This window comes from Grus americana, chromosome 7, assembly GCF_028858705.1.
Source record: "Grus americana isolate bGruAme1 chromosome 7, bGruAme1.mat, whole genome shotgun sequence".
NCBI classification, from domain to species: Eukaryota; Metazoa; Chordata; class Aves; order Gruiformes; family Gruidae; genus Grus; species Grus americana.
Genome location: NC_072858.1, coordinates 9,822,378 through 9,837,250, shown reverse-complemented (window position 1 = coordinate 9,837,250; position 14,873 = coordinate 9,822,378). Strand labels below are relative to the sequence as shown.

The following is a 14,873-nucleotide window of genomic DNA, read 5'->3' as shown; positions in this document are numbered from 1 at the left end:
GTTTTGGAGGCACACCTGCTTTCAATTCCAGAAGGGCACACCATAGCTCACCTACTGCGGCTGTTGAGAGAATGGCTCCTGCTGGTCATCCAGTCACCAGAGACAGAGTGCCAGCTCTTCTGATCTCAATTGGAGGTAAGCTTTCATCTCTGGTGAAACCAGAAGTTCCATACTGAGAATGTGTCTTACTTCTCCTTGGACAACGCAAGTAAACATTGGGGTCTTCCCTCTAAATTTGGCCACAAAAGCCCTCCATGTATTTTGAGTCCTTTCTTTGAAGTTCCCTTTTTTCTCCCAGTTTCCATTAAGAAATGTGATGTTTTGCCAACTGTGCAGGATGTGAAGGACTTCAAGGTCCAACGTGGCTGGAAGATTTTTCCTCCCTGCCCACCTTCCTTCTCACCATGGTTCAAAATCAGTCATAGGTCAGACAGGTGGCCACTGTGAGCACTCCATAAAACCAGCAAGAATAAATGATTGTTACTTACCTGGGACATCAAGCTACCAATGGTCACTGTGTTTACCCAGGGAAACAACCAGGGACTGCTTCGTTTCAAAGCAGGGTCTGGGAAGCAAGGGCTGGAGGGAGAAAGCCAGGCTGATATGTTGTGAGCAGCACCCGCAGACAGACTGTCTCCATTTCACTCACCAAAATGACTAATGAAAGAGACACGGGATATATTTTTTGTAATAGAACTACACTGTGCCGTCAGTAGCTCATGGCACTCGGACTAACAACGTCCCAGGTATTAGCTTACCACTCATACTGGAGGGACAAATCTTGGGACTACAAAAAAATGCTATTTCTTCCTATTCTGTCACACATATAAGGAAATCACTGGGAAGGTTTTTTCTTTTCTAAGTGGAAACTAAAGCATGTTTCCCATTGGCTTGGCTGTTTAGTATATATGTTACTTTTAAAGGTATTAAAGCTCACCACCTCCAGACAACAGGCCACTGTTCTTGCACAAAATTTTACTGCTCAGAGAAGTCGCACAAGGGTTAAATGACTTGTCCAAGGCTGGAGCACATAACCAAGTGGGGATTGTAACTAAGGGGCAACCAAGCTCCTTTCCTGTTCAGTCACACTGCTGCCTGCACTGCGATGATTTCATTCACCAAAACATGGTCACAGACAAAGAACGGACTCTGCAAAAACAGCCCCTTATCTGCTCCTGCCTGCCTCTTGTCCAAGTCATGTGTGATTAGTTTACTGACACAAACACCCCTCTGGAGCCAAAGCAGCTGCAGGAGCAAGCTGTGCTCTGATACAGTTCATGCCTTTACAGCAGTGTAAGAGCAGTGGCTATGGTCTAGCCGAGTCCAGGAGCTTCGCTGTTTATAGAGCTGGAAGAAAAATGCAGCTTGATTATAAGGTATCAAGTAGACCTGGTTGAGCTGGCAATCAAAAAAAAAAAAAATTCTAATTTGTAACAATAACCACAGTGAGTACGAAATAAAGATTAGATGAAGGGAACAAATACAGGACAGAGAAATGTAATTCCAAGGAGATGTTTTAACTTGTCTTTTTTTTTAATTTGTCGATAGGAAGCAAAGGGGTTCACAGTACTCGGGGCTGGGGAGACTAGGAGTAGGAGGCAGCAGAGCCTCTACGTGCCATGACTCCAACCACATCTATTTTAAACAATTACTCTTGTGAAAATTAAAACTGTGGGAAGCTTCATTTCAAATATGTCTCTGCTGTGTGGATTCTTCAATATCTGCTGTGAAAGGAGCTCTGCGGCTGCCTTTCCCTAAGTGAGGCACTAGCAGTTTCTCTTCACCCACCTCCTATTGCCATTAACATTTCTAGGAGCTTATTTTATTGGAGATCTTTTGTCCTCTGTCAACCTTGGTTGAAATTAGTCACCAGGCGGAAAGACCCGTTTGTTTGCACATCACCAAGAGTCTGAGTTTATGTCTTGTTTCCTTGAGAAGACAGGCTAGAACCATCATTGTGCTTTGCAGTCAGCCCATCAGCATTCCTCCCTGCTGCTAACGGGGAGCGTGGAAGCATGGGGATAGCATATGCCATGTTACAGACCTCCTGTCGTGCTGCTGCAAAGTCCCACCATTCAGACAGAACCTGCAGCAGCTTTTCCAGTGTGTTTTGATTCCAGGTTTAAATCTCAGGCCCATGCTTTTCCCAGTTTCAGCTCCAGAGAGTTCATTGGAAATCCTCATCTTTTACTTCCTTATAGGCACATGATGCCTATACAATGCCTAAATACAAAAACAAAGCAAGCACACCCCAAAGTCTCGGGAAAAAAAAACCCAAACAACAAAGAAACAGAGAGTATTTAAGACAGACCTCAGTTTTTCTAAATGTACAACCTCAAGAGTTTTAGGCCAGTATGATTCTTATGGGGAGGGGATCTTTGCTCTGCTACAAAACAGTGTTTGCTATTAATTAACCTTAGACAATTCCCCAGTACTGCCTTTGTCCACAGTAATGGGGTTATAGATAGTTTTTTTTTAATGCTGCATCTTCTGACCTGATAGGACAGATTATTAGGACGTTGTATCTTTTTATTTTTTACCCTAATTGCTCATATTTATGAAGAATCTTTGAAAACTGAAACTAACATCTATTTTCCATTTATCTGGCTTTTTAGCACTTACATTGGAATATGACCCACTAGGTAAAATGTTATTCATTACCAATTACTTTAGAAGAGAAATGGTTTAGCTGATAGAGCCTTCAGAATCATGTTTATATATTCAAAGCACAATTCATTAAACACTTCGGTGTAATAAGCAAATCTTTAACCTTCCTGAAGAACAGGAAATATATATTATGCTAAGGTTGTTCAAACTTCTGTAAAGCAAAGACTTGCTGCTGAACGCAGCAAGGAAACTGAAAAGCAATGATGAAAGCAGAAACTAGAGACCATGACATAGGACCCACAGGGTTTGATGATGAGTCATAGGGTAAAGGCAAGTAAGTCACTGAGGTCCAGATCCATCCCATTTAACTTTAGGCACTTAAATGAATTGGCTAACGTAGGAAACTGGGCTCTCTGACTAATCAATGTAGAGTTAAAAGCTGCTTCAAAGAGAGTTGAAGCACAGCCAGAATTACTATCTCACTTTACTACATATAGAAGAAGTCTCAACTCTGAAGTTCAGTGATGCTCCTCACCTGGAGACCTCACTTAATTGCACAAAGTTACTCCCTTCCCAGGCAACCCAGACTGGAGTCCAGCTGTCCCCACTGCAGCTTAAATGTCTCTTGCTGCAATGTATGCCCATTCCTTCTTGTCCTGTATCCAGTAGAGAACAGTTTATTCCTCTCTTCTTTGCAGGAACATTTTACACTGTCATTGTGTCCCCTTAGTGATGTCTCCGGAGTAAACAAACCCAGTTCTTTCAGTTTTTCCACTCCAGCTACAGTGTCAAGGCCTCTGGTTGTTCTCACTGCTTGCTTTTGGGATCATGCCACTAGGCTCACATAGTTCTAAAAGTTGGCACCCAAATCTGGACACAGGCATTGCCAGCAGACTAATGCCAGGCATTGATTTGCTACTCTATTTTCAATAGAATGGAGGGATTATTTTAGGTCTTGCATGTAACTCCTGCTTGTGATGCTTGTGTAAGAGCAGTCACCATTCCCCAGAGATCTTACAGCATGTGCATGTCAGGATTATCACTGAGGATTTCACTGAGAAAGTAACAAGAGCCCTACCCCCTCAGTCCTACTCCCACAAGAATGTCTTTTCATGGTGCGGTAACTGGTGCCAAGAGTAATAAGAGCAGGAAATGGGTATAAAGAGAAAGACAAGTTCGGTGGAATCAGTAGGCAGTAATCCCACAGACTGAACACCGATGGAGATGCTGAAGGTGTGAGCTGCAGTCCAACCTTGCAACAGTCCCTCTGGGTGCCACTGGGAAAGTCATTTACCCTGCCTGTCCCATTGATTCCCCTCCTAACTTTGACCTAACTAGCCTGGTTTAGGTCTGTAGGAGAGCACCTGTGTTACCATGTGCCAGATTCAGTCATTCTCCTATCTCACTCTCAACCACAGACCTCCACTGTAGTACAACTGCTAGTAGCAACTGAAGTAAAAAGTTGAGAGCAATGCCAGCTGGTCAGCCCAGTCCCCAAAAATATGTGAGAGTGAATTTGTGATTTCAGAAACAGTCGGATGAGAGCTGCAGAGACCTGGAAACAGCAAGATGCCCTAATGTTCATGTCAGAAGCCCTCCTGTGCCTTCCAGAAACACCTTTCCTGGGTTTGAGACTCATCAGAGAACAAAAGCAATGCCACATCATATGGTTTGCAGTGATCCATGAGGTCTGCAGACAGCACATGATGAACAGCAAATAACTCAATTAGGAACGCAAAGAGTTCACAGAGAGACTGTGGCCTGAAATACGTTTGCATAAACAAACTCCTTGAATCATTATTAATAATTAATGTGTAAAAAAACCTCCAATCTCATTCCTGGATAGACTGCAGAATAAAGGGATAAATAAATCATAGGGAACAAGGTGTTTGCTGAGTGAGAATAGCTAAGCTAACTATGAGCTTAGCAGTTTCAGATTTCGAGGCTGCAGTGAGTAGCCTGTGGTTACTGTCAAGAACAGCTTTAACACAGAGGTGTCTCAATAACAGTTCTGCTATTTAAAATAGTAATATTATTCTGTCTATAGGAGACCTTTCAGATGAGGACTGCAAAGTGGTTCAATGCTATTCAGCTTCACAAAAGCTCAGTGAGGGCAGAGAGAGTATTTATTAGATGCAATTACAGCATTGTTACCAATGCATTATAAATTTATTGGCAAGTGTAAGTTTTTGCTACTCAGATATGAGGGATTTATATGCATTAAGTATAATAGTTAACAGAGAAAACTTAAAAAAAAAAAAAAAGGTTAATCTGCCTTTTTGTCCAAAGGCACTGTATATAAGCAGCAGGTATATCAATTTCTTGCAGGTGTCATTTATGTCACTTGGTCATAAATGAATTTAGCTTGAAGCCACAGCGAGGTATTTGTATATTATTAAATGTCTTGCTGATTGAAGAGGAGGGGGAAAAGGGAGGTCTAGTTAAGCTGAATTCCAAATTAGGTTCTTAAAATGAAAATTGAGATAGGACTCAAGAATGATTTTGTTTCATCGATGCTGAACAAAACTAGAGAAGAATAGGACTGGCAGACCTGTGTTAAATGCCGCCAGTAAAGCTCCAGTGAAGTCAGTACAACTTTGGTGATATACTCACACTGACTATCCCTCTCCATCTTTTTTAATTAAAAAAAAATAATTTCTATAATTTGGGCAATTTTTCTAATCATAAAACTGGGTAGAATGGTTAAGGTGGCAAATACTGTGATCTGTTGTCAAAGGCAATGTCATTTCAAGAGGAATATATTTTGTTCTACTTGGGACATCCCTGTGAAGAGGCATCATATTGGGGAGGTTACTAACACTAATGCTGCATGTTGTTTCCCTGCTCTTTCGTAAAATAATTTAAACTAATTACAGCCTGAAGAGTCTCACAAGAAGGCTTTGTAATTTTCGGGGAGGCTGCTCACTGATGGCCTAATCCTGCAAGGGGCCAAGTACCCTCCAATCTTCCCCAAATCCCTGGGAATCTGATCTAACACTACCAGGCTGGATAAGAGCCTCCCCTCTGCCATCTCTTTAGTTTTAAGACCTTAAAATTATTAACCTTATTACTTCACCAGTGTTATGGCTTCACCATCCATGAAGGAGCCCTGAAGTCTTTGGCGTTTTTGCACCACCAGCACGGCTTGTCAGGAAAGGTGTAGGGATGGACTGGAGCTGCCAGCGCTGGGCTGACACCTGGATCGTGGTCTGTTCCTTGGGAGTTTATGGAGTTTGTAACAGAGACAGAAAATCAGATACAAATTTCTGAGCAAAGACTATAGTCAGACAAGATTATTGTCAGACTCCAATGCCAACACAACACAGGGTTTTAAATGCAGGACAGTAATTTAGCTCAAAAAAGACGTTAGGACAATTTATGATGAAAAGACAGACATTGAGACCAAAGCCAGACCCAAGATCACTTCAGCTCTATTTCTAGTCATAGCTGTACTTTAAGACCATGATCATTTTATTGAAAGATGTAGTTATACAGCTTGACATTCTGGCCAGATATTCAGAAGTACAGAACACATGTTTATCCACTTTACCTCCAGGAAACTGTGGAATGCTGAGCACTTCACCTTATCATACCAGGTGTCTGGTGCTAAATGCAGGCTGAAGAGATAATTCCCAATGGGTGGTACCTAAACAGAGGATTTGCCATCAGAAATACGCTGTTACCTGCAGAGATGGAATATCATAATTTAATTTGTTACTACAAATCGATAAGCTAACTGGTGAACAGTGAGGCAATTTATCACTATCTCAGCATGATTTTATGATAGATAGAAAAAAAAAAGTGCATGCCTTGGTCTGCAACTATTGAAGAGCAAAGTGCGTAGGTGACAAATAGCTTAATCCAAACCAGCAGTACCAAGGTCACCAAGAAATGGTCAGCAGAGGTGTCTCATAGCCAGTAAGAAGGGGTTAGTAGAAGCAGATGTGTTACTTCAAGCTACACACAGTGAATGTGTTTAGAAGTAGGTACAACAGGATTCCAGCACTTCTCCTTTCCCACTTGCCAGAGGACTCCGGTGGTCTGCAAGTCAGCCGGGGCAGTACATTAATCGGTAGCAGGCAGTTCACCCAGATCTGAGGTAGGTGCAAGTCGACCTTGTCCTTGATAGGACAAGGGGTAATGGGCTTAAGCTGAAGGAGGGGACATTTAGATTAGATGTTAGAAAGAAATTCTTTACTGTTAGAGTGGTGAGGCACTGGAACAGGTTGCCCAGAGAGGTTGTGGAGGCCCCATCCCTGGAAGTGTTCAAGGCCACGTTGGATGGGGCTTTGGGCAACCTGGTTTAGTGGAGGGTGTCCCTGCCCATGGCAGGGGGGTTGTAACTAGACGGGCTTTGAGGTCCCTTCCAACCCAAACTATTCTATGATTCTATGACCACTTATTCTGTGACAATTGAACCACAGCAGTTTTTACTCAATGACGTGTATTGACCACATGTTGATGTTAAGGATGTTTAAAATTTTTCAGCAGTTTCCAGAAACAAATATCAAAGACATTTATCAGAGAGGTCCAAAGCAACAGGTTAAGAAAAAAAACCCCACAGAATTAGATCAAAGTTGTTACAATAGATTTCCACGGATGCATTTTTTTAAGATAACTGTTGGCTTTTGGATTTTCTTATGTTACATAACAGCAACCTCACATGGCTCTGCAAGCCCTCCATCTAACACTGATGCATCCTATTATTTCTTTCTCTTTTAGCTAATCCTATGATTATTTGCACCAAATAAAAGCAGTCAGGATCCCCACACTTTTTGGAGGGGTACATCCCTCATTACTTTAAAGTAGCTTTGCTCTGTCCAACACGTAGTAAGGGTAGTAACTACCTGAGCATGTGGCACAGCAGGTTAGTGTTGTGTATTTGATACCTAACTGAGAGGACACACAGGACTACAGATGGATGCTAATAGGCAGTGATTACTGCTTATGAAATCTGAGGCAAGACTTGCTTTTCCTCTTAACCAAAAGAAAATAATCAAAGTTGACTTAAAAGTTACCAAGGCAACTTAGGAGGATCATTACTTCAAAAAAGTCTGTCACTGAACATTATGAACTGCCTGAAGGACAGGTTCAAAAAATAAAATTTGCAACTCGGCATTCCCCAAAAGCTTCAAAAGGCACTCTTAATGCCACCAAAAAGGAATAACCATTCAGCTTTTTCACATGTTGTGACACAGTCTCAGCTATTCAGAGCTCTTTCCCAGCATATTGCCCTAAGTTAGCGTGATCTGTCATTGACTTCTCTTGCTTAAAAAATCCAGAATATATTTTCTCCCAGTGGGAGCCCTAACTCATTTCCCTAGAGAATCCAAAGCATCAGTCCTACATCTGGAGGCACTCAGCCAACAACACGGGGCTGCCCAGACATCCAAATCAGTCTTAGCCATGCGCCCACCATCACAGCCAGCCGGAGCTGGACCCCCAGCCATGCTATTCAAGTCAGTCTTTTGCCATCCAGAATGTATCTACAGATTTACCACACATCTGAAAATGCTGGTTCCACCCCTAGCCTTCTGAATTAGTCTTTTTGCACGTTCTAGCTACTAGCTAACATGCTATAGTCCTCCACGACGTGAAGAGGAAAGAAATGGTTTCTTGACTTACACACTTCACTAACCAGCATGTTGCTTGACACCAAAACACTGTCACTGTGCCTTTTCACTGCACCTCACATCCCCATCTGAGTGGGTGCTCGTAAAGGATTAGCTTTTTGTTCAAATTAAAATTTGAAATTATATTTTCCAAAGTGTGCAACTTTCATCCTGTAGATGGGTAAGCTTTGGGATGGAGAAATAAAGCAACTTCTTGCAGCCAGTATGTGTTGAAGCAGGAATAGACTAAAATCTCAGAGGATTCCTAGTCATCACTTCTCTGCTCTGTTCTCCGACCACATTCTCTCTGTATAAACAAAGGCTCTGGCCACTGCAGTGTTTTCTGGCCTGCTGTAAAATGTTTCACCACCCCTCTCAAAGGAATTGCTGATACTTAAAAAAGAGGCAGCCTTTGTCAGGCTTTTCTCACAGTGCCAGGGTCTCTGTCTAGAAGTCGGGTTGTCAACAAAGTATAGGGAGATGCAGACGGTGAGACTTGGCAAATTGTGCATGTAAAGGCAACTCTGAGTTATAATCTGGATTAATGAGTGCATTATTAGTGCCCCAGATTAATATTAGTCCAGATTATTAATAAAATGCTTCTGTCAAATAATTATGGGTATTAACTTTACGGAAGTTGCATTAATAGCAGAAGAACACTCTGCTTCCAGGAACACCAAACCTGGCTTATGCTTAGCAAAGTTTGAACGTTACTTTTGCCCAGGGAGAATTCGTTCCTGCAGCGTGAATGGTAGCACAGTGGTAGAAGCACTCTTGGAACTGGGACATCAGTCAGGTGCCCAGTCAACAACAGCAAGTCTAGATCATGCAGATGGCAAAGTGTCACTAATAAGAATTTCTCCTGGGTGAGATACTTCAAAGCTGAACTACAGACCTCCTCTGAGAGGGATGGAGCGAGGCTGGGGGAGGAAATGTTGAAAACTATCAGCTAGATAGACAAAGACCCAGCTCTTCAACTAGCATAAATTGGTGCCACTCCTTTTGTATTAGGCCTCTGTATGACAAACAAATATATCTGGCATGAACCAGAAGTTTTACTCTCAGTTCAAACTTCTTCTGCATGTACAAGACCAAGCCCATTTTCTGGGAGACACACATTTCCACAGTCACGACAGCCCTTTCCTTCACTCCCCTAATGAGACCTCAGTCCAGGGCCCTACACTTCTTTAAAATTGTGGGTAGGATTATAAAAAGCATCATAATTCTCATGAAAAACAGGAAAAATAGAGAGCTGGCCTCAACCCTACAGTACAAATCAGAAAATATTTAAAATCTGGGCACTTCTAAAGAGCACTAGGGCAAAAAGTCTTCAGTCCATTCTGGGAGGATTGAATGGAGTTGAACTCACTGGTCAAACAGCCTTTTCCTGAGTTTTGGCTTTTTAGCAACAATGCAACACAGATTTCAGGAGATAAGAAGGCCTTGGCTTGGTTGTTCCTCAGCATATTTTTACTCAATGTATGAGAAAGACAGATAGTCATTGCATCTCTTTTATCACCTGAAGGGAATTAATGAATCAGCATGCTTGTAAGAGAGTCTCCTGAAGAAAAAATGCTCTGAACAAGGGCTGGGTTACCGTGGCAGGGTTTTCCAGAGCATCAGGACTTATTTGTGTGTATTCAGATTGGTTTAGAGCTTTTCAAAATGTTGACACGCTCAGTCCTGTACATGCTAACCAACACATCAACCACGGCCTTCGAGTCAACAGGAATTAATAGGCAGTCACTACTTTGGACTCCCTAAGTCAAACTCAGAGTGTGCTTATTAACATAGCACACACTACTACATAGCGTACCTCATGTAATTATGGTGTTGCACGCACAGTATAGGGCTGGAAAGTATGGTCGCTTCTGTTATTTAATACATTTGTTTTATATTTTTGTGGCATTGTTTAACTAAAAGCAACTACATACAGTATTTGGCGCACTGTCATATGTAATCAAGAGATAATGTCAATGGAATTGCATGTTGTCACAGGATAACAGCCTCCCGCTGTTGCTGAAATGCCAAATTGAAGCTGAGGCATTTATGGAAAATAAACGTCAAGTCAAAGCCAAGATGTTTATTTTAAAAACAAGAGACATGGATCTTGTGGCAATGTTCCATCGTGTCTCTATTTCTCTAATAACAAATGTCCAATGTGAATAAAGCCAAGTGACAGTTTCTTCCTGGGACAACACAGAGAGGGTGAAGCCCGATGACTTCACATGAAGACTTGCAGAGCTGTTTCTCATCTGCTTTCCTTCAGGTCAGGTAATAGTCAAACTGTCCAGGTAGTGAACACAAAATGGTTTCTCAGATGTATGCTAAGTTTACAAAGAGATTTAGGAGGACAGCAGGAAGAAAAAGGGACAGCAAATGCATTTTTAATTTGCTTTTACGTAGCTCTTTTTCTCCAGAGAAAGAATGACAATAACATGAAGCTCACTGAAGTCAATGGGAGGCCTCCCAGGCATTTCAGTGGGCTTTCAATAATGCTTTAAGAGAATAAACAGTTAATATTTTAAGAGGTTATTATGTTTATAATGGTGGTGCCTGAATTTGATTGCAATGAGGGCATGACTGGACCAAGGCTGGATAAGGAAGATGAGATCCCTGGCTGCACAGTCACCCCTTGCACCTGGGAGGCAACTGCTCATCCCGGCTGCCGGCCCACAGGAGATTTCTGCTCTGTCCACGCCAGGCTCACAGCCATTGAAACACTGTTCCTTCACTTCATTTCTCCAGTAAAGCTTCCCTAAATCCAACTGGTTACCCAGTAGCAGAGATGACAGAATTTGTTTTTCTTTGCATGTGGAAAACTGAAGGTTACTTGTCAAGACCAAGGTTGCTGAGATATGGTAAGAAACCATGTTAAAGCTGAAAGTAAGACCTAGAAACATCCAGATCTTAGACATGATGCAATCTGATCCAAAGTTGAGAATTAGAGTTTTGTCAAACCTAACTACAAAGGCCTGAGTGATGAGACATACACTGCTACTCCTGGCAACCTAATGGGTTTAACATCCTAAAAGCTCTTTTGGATATTCATATCAAATTTTCCCTTTCATCACATTACCACTCATTAAATCTCCTTGTATTCATCTAAATTATTCCTCTCTCTCCCTGACAATTTTTTCTTCCTCCGACTACATTAAGAGATTATGTCTTCCACAAGCTAAAATTGCCTCTCCAGTCTCCTCATCTGCTAAGCCTACCATCTTTCTTTAAACATTCATCACCTCTCTGCCAACATCCTCCCTCTCCAACCAACCTCACAGGCCACACAAGAGTGCCAAGATGTGGTACACAGAGCTCAGAGCAATCCCTGGAGATCCAGCGATGGTCTCCAGCAGCAAGTCACCTGCCGGTACCCAGGACGCAAAGCTGGCAACAGCAAATCCACTGCCCCCAGTGCTGCCCCAGCCACTGCAAGGACGGTGTTAGCCCCAGTGCCCAGCCCCATTCCCAGCCTCCTGCCCCACTGCTGGTGCTGCTGACATTCCCCAGGGCAGCACTGTGTATGTAGATGCATACCCATGCAATAGGACTCTCATCTTGCAATCTGTTTTGCACGAAGAGAGAGGCAAGAAGACAAGCAGGAATCTGCACAAAGCATCTCAAAGGACTGGGTTTAAAAATATACCTAGATAACGTGCTTCAGTTCCTGCAATATCAAAGCTTCACGGCTCATGCCAACAGGGTTCTTCAAATGCAATACATTTTGATTTTCATCAGATCTATCCATTATACTCTATGCAATGTAAGACTGATCTGTCCCAATAACTACTGAGAGTTTGGGCTTTTTTTTTTTTTTTTAATGATTTCCAAAGGAAAAATAAATTAGTTGCTCATTAAAAACTGTGATCTGGAGAACAAGTAGAAACAAATCATTTCAGTTCTGGAAGCTCTTCTCTTGACCTGACATCCTTAAATAATATGCAAAGAGCTACATTAAAATCATGTTAAGGAGCTGTTTGAAATGCAAAAAAAGAAAACCCCCCAAAAAACCAAGGAAATTTTGAGTTAAAGGAGATTTGCAAAAGGTAACATTCTGAAAGGAGTTAAGTCTACAGTGATTATTTGGCTGCTCTGTGCTGCAAGGGCCAGAGGGATGTTCTGTACAGAAATCGTAAATTTGCTTATTTTTTCCTTTGGAGATGCATTGTTTCCCAAAGACATTCTGGCTCCAGCTCTGATCTGGCATTCCAGATTGATGCTTGTTGAACCAACAAAGATACTGGGAAGCAACAGACAATTATGCGTCTTCTGGTTTATTGCATACTTGCAAGTAATTTCCTTTACTTCTCCAACCTTTAAGCTTATCTTCTCTTATGGTAGGATGAGGATCTCCAGCTGGAGATCTGATAGGACAGCTTGATAGGTGAAGAGCTGACATTTGATTAGGTTATGGTATTTATTAACTGTATAAAGATACTATAGCAATAATGGATCTGAACAGATGACAGATGGATGATGCTCCAGGAATAGCAAACAAAACAGCTACATGGTACCCCAACTCTGCTTCCCACTGTCAGTGTCATCTTGGGAAGAGGATTTAAGATTTTACCAGAATTTTATCTGGCTGATTTTGTGCTAAAATGGACTATACATATTTACAAAATTCATCCAAGCATCTCAGTTGTGAAGGCTTTGGTGTGGTGATGCACCGCAGAGCTTGTACCTACTTTAAGTATTCCATCTAGATGCAGAAAATAAAAAATTGTTTCTATCCCACAGTTCCACTGTCCTAACCTGGTTTCAGATTATTATTATTTTAAATCAGGATTACAGATACCAGTCCTGGACAAATATTCCCAGCCACAATCCTCCTGCTTTTCATTCAGCATAAGTTCTCCCTCTGTTCTTGAAGATGCCATGCCTCCCACTCTTCCCACCAAAAAGGGTTGCGCTTTGGTCCAGCAGATGACGAGCAGCAAAGTCCATGGGAACATGAGAGAATGCTTTGCCAAGCAGCAGGTCCGCACTGGTGTGTGGCCTTTAGTCAGGGTTAAACAAACAGCGTGTAAATAAATAAATAATTTTCTCCCAGGTTGTGACCTTGTAAATCAAGTCTAAGCCTGGAAGGGATTTTTATGGTCCAGCTGGAACAGCGGAGTAGTCTTAGCAGAATAAATATATGGGGGGGAGGGGGGGAAATAACTGTGCTTTTCAGTTGCTCCCAGAGTGCTGTGGGGAGTGTTTGGTGCTGCCGTAAGACACGGTGATGATTAAAAAAAGGACAGAGGGGACATCACTCTCATTTACCAAACAGCTGTTTCACATTATTTTAAGAGGTTTAAAAGAGGAGTAAAACACAGTTAAATGCACCCAAGAGTAATCTTCCAGCTTAGGAGCCAAATAGAGGGCTTAATAACTAAGTGAAAATCCAGCCCAACTAGTTCCTAGCAGCAAGTTTCATGGAAGTGGATGGGAGCCGGGCAGGGATTTGCTCAGAGTTTGTTATCTGGGCATTACAGCCCCGGGATGCTTCATGTAGTTTATTGCTCCTTACCAAATAACGGTACTAATACTTAGAGCAGTCCCTAGATTTAGTGTGGTTTGACCAGACTGGGTAAAAGCTACTGGCTGCATTTTAAAAAATCCAGAGAGACCTATCCGATGCAAAAGAGGAAAGCCAGAAACGGGAGCTGGAACTTCCACCTCCCGGCCCTGCAGTGGCTTGGTCTGCAACGGCCAGGGAAGCCAGAGCAAAGACAGCTCACGATGGGGAGATGCACGGGACAAGCCACAGCCACAGTCCCTGCACAGAGCCGGTAGCATCACCCTGTAAGCCAGAAGGTTTTACATGGGGTCCTGGCCAGCGGGGGTCTGCGGGTGCCTGGGCTGGGGCAGGAGGCACTGATGATGGGGGACTGCAAGTGTGGGGCTTGTCCCTGATGAGGATGTCCCATGGGAGGATGTCCATTGCTTTTCAATGGAGAATGATGCCAACAGTGCTCATATTTGGCATTTTACTTTTTCCAGGTGTAAAAAGGGGGAGCGCCTGCTCCAGCAGCTCGGCACGGGTGTGCCTGGCAATGGAGGGCAGTGGAGGCGTGCGGGCTATCTCTGGCATGAGAGGTGCCCCCCAGCACTTATGCCATCTTCCCACCGCCGGGGATTCGGAATCCACCTGCCTTGGGGCTGTAGGGGCGGTGACAAAGCCTGGCTTTGGACCAGGGTTTGGGGTACAAACCTGCCTTTTCCCAAGCCCCGTTCTGGAGCGTGCTACAGCTGCCGACTGACTCCCTGTTGCTCCTAGCCCGCTCCCACCAAGCATCGGAGGGTGCAGCAAGCACCGGCAGCCACGGCACGGTGGGTCCCCGGTGGTGCACCCCGCGGGCAGGAGCGCACCCTGCCCGCATCCCCTGCCTGCCCCACAGCTGCTGCGCACAGACCCCTCCCCGGGCCACCCACCCTGCCGTACCGGGCAGCAGCAGCGGGGCAGGATGCATGCAGGGCGCAGCCAGAGCAGAGAAGGGCTCCAGGCAGGGCTCCAGGCAGGGTTCCAGGCGGGCCAAGGGCAGCAGCACCGGCGGGGTACGGGCAGGGCAGGCAGCGCGCGGGCAGAGCGGGGCGGCTCGGCTCCGCCCCCGCGATGCCGATTGGCGGCGAGCGGTGACGCGGGGCGGGGCGGGGCGGGCCGGCGGC

At 43.8% G+C, this 14,873-nt stretch overlaps 1 long non-coding RNA gene across 4 annotated transcripts in view; it reads right to left on the bottom strand.

Moving 5' to 3' along the window:
- Positions 1-14,739, bottom strand: part of LOC129209048 (uncharacterized) — a 36,823-nt gene extending 22,084 nt beyond the window's left edge. Inside the window, exons 1-5 of one of the 4 annotated variants that reach the window (XR_008577965.1) lie at positions 14,650-14,665; positions 6,628-6,758; positions 5,671-6,290; positions 489-657; positions 52-395 (exon numbers count right to left, since the gene is read on the bottom strand). This is a non-coding gene — a long non-coding RNA (uncharacterized LOC129209048). Of the gene's footprint in view, positions 1-51; positions 6,291-6,627; positions 6,759-14,649 lie in introns of all 4 variants that reach the window. The other 3 variants (XR_008577964.1, XR_008577962.1, XR_008577963.1) reach the window with 3 other exon arrangements.
- Positions 14,740-14,873: the final 134 nt, after the last annotated feature.